Genomic DNA, 2,448 nt, shown 5'->3' with positions numbered 1-2,448 from the left:
CCCAACAAAATACCTGGGCGTTGAGATCTTCCAAGGCCGAGTGAAAAGAGACCCCTTTCTCCCTGTTATGGACAAAATTAAAGCCAAGCTGGCTGGCTGGAAGGGGAAACTTTTGTCCATGGCAGGGAGAGTTGAACTTGTAAAGTCTGTCATCTCTGGAATGACTTTGCACAACTTTTCAGTTTACTGGTGGCCTTCTCCCTTAATCAGGAATCTTGAAAAGTGGATGAGGAATTTTATATGGACTGGTGAGATAGAATCTTCTAAGGCTACCATTGTCAAATGGGATACAATTTGTAAACCCAAGGACAAGGGGGGTCTTGGCATCAGAAGGCTGCGTGAGGTTAATATGGCTTTAATTGCCAAACCAGCATGGTCAATCAAGGCAGAAGATTCCCAGCTAAGCAGCTTGCTTCGAGCAAGGTTTTTATTTCATTCAGGCCTTCCTAAACGCTCTTATAGGCGCTCTTCCATTTGGCCGGGTATAAGAAGAATGTGGAAATTTATTTCGGACAATGAGAGATGGATCATTGGCAGGGGAAGAAAAATAAATTTCTGGAATGATAATTGGCTTGGGCCTAAACCCATAGGGGTTCTCTCTGAGTTGAATGAAGAGCTTTTCTCAAACCTTAATCAAACTGTGGCTGACTTTATTGTTGATGGGTCTTGGGCGCTGCCTCCAGTGCAATCTGATTTTCTTGCAGAAAATTTTCAAAGGATAGAGGCCGTCAAGCTACCCTCTGTCCCTATGGAGGACAGATGTGTGTGGAGCATAGACTCTATGGGGACCTTCTCAGTCAATTCGGCATGGAACGGCTTGAGGTCCTCTAAATCCAAGGTTCCTTGGTCATCTTTTGTTTGGAGCAAACATATTCTACCAAGACTATCAATACTGGGCTGGCGCCTGATCTATGGGAAAATCCCAACTGATGACCAAATTCAAGCAAAGGGTATCCATTTCCCATCTCGCTGCGACCTATGTGGCTCCAAATCTGAATCCATTTGCCACTTGTTTCTTGCTTGCAAATTTTCTTCTGACTTATGGAGAATGATTTTTGGTCTTTTTAACTTGACATGGTCTTCTAAAGCTTCAATAATTGATTTGGTGTCTTGGTGGAAAAACAAAACTAAAAATTGGCCCCTCAAAGAGGCTTGGGTGATTGCCTTGTTCTCTTCTCTGGCTGCAATCTGGCAAGAAAGAAACCAAAGGCGTTTTGAAGGGACGAAAAGAAGTTTAGACATGATTTTTAGCAATATTAAAGGGGACATCCACTTTATATCTAGCAGCCAAAAATTTTATCCCAGATCGGTTGAGGACATCACCCTGTGCAGAAGACTGCATCTCTCTACGTCCTCTCATTGCTCAAATCCTATCCTGGAAGTTCACTGGTGCAAGCCCATGCATGATTGGGTGAAACTTAACACAGATGGCTGCTCTTTGGGTAACCCAGGGTGTGCAGGAGGGGGAGGTGTATTCAGAGATCATGATGGTAGAATGCTGTTCTGCTATCACATTTTTCTAGATGTCACTGACAGTTTCTCGGCTGAGATTTGGAGTATAATTAAGGGGATTTCTCTTGCTCGTGAAAGAAATTTTAATCACCTTTGGATAGATTCTGATTCCTCTGCAGCGGTTGGCCTATTCCACCATAGGCTTATTCCTTGGTTTGTTCATCAGGAATGGAACCACCTTCTTAGTTATTTAAATAACATTTCTTGGAAGATCTCGCATTGTTTCAGGGAAGCTAATCCGATTGCAGATTATTTGGCTAAAGAAGCAGCTAAGACTGGGACTTCTTCTGACGACGTAATCCTACCTCATCGCATCATGAGCGAGCTGTTTTTAGATGAGGCAGGAAGAACGAGATTTAGATTTATGAGATAGCGGAAGTGAGTCTCCGCTGATGGCAATGCCGTAGGTGGAGGCTCGTTTTCTGGCTCTTAGGTTGTATTCTATTTTTCCTCTTTTTTTTTTCTCTCTTTTTTAATACATATTTCTGACTTTCTAGCGAAAAAAAAAAAAATAGGGAGGCAAATGCTGTGGTGAGTTACTTGGCAAAACAAGCTTCGAAGACTTGGAATATCTAATACTTTTGCATCTTTGCCAAATCATGTTTCTGACAAGGTGGCATGGGATGCTATAGCCAGATCACAATACAGATTCTCATAATGCTTTCTGGTTAGTTGATCCCTGCTGATGGCCATGCCGAAGGTGGGGATCCACGTATCGGGTGTGTTGGGAACGCTGTTTGATTTTTGATTGTTTTTCTTCGATTCTGGTTATTTATTTATTTATTATTTTATTTTTTTTATGATTGATATTTTTAGCAAAATAAAAAATCTGATGAGGGTGAACATTTGACTGTGCTGAAGATGACTATTAGATGCCCAATTTTTCTTGAGTCAAATCTGCAAGCTGATACAATGAGCTATTTAGTAACATCATAT

Source organism: Macadamia integrifolia, unplaced genomic scaffold (assembly GCF_013358625.1).
Source record: "Macadamia integrifolia cultivar HAES 741 unplaced genomic scaffold, SCU_Mint_v3 scaffold1980, whole genome shotgun sequence".
NCBI lineage: Eukaryota > Viridiplantae > Streptophyta > Magnoliopsida > Proteales > Proteaceae > Macadamia > Macadamia integrifolia.
The sequence above is the reverse complement of the archived record's forward strand: the minus strand, read 5'-3'. Positions refer to the sequence as shown.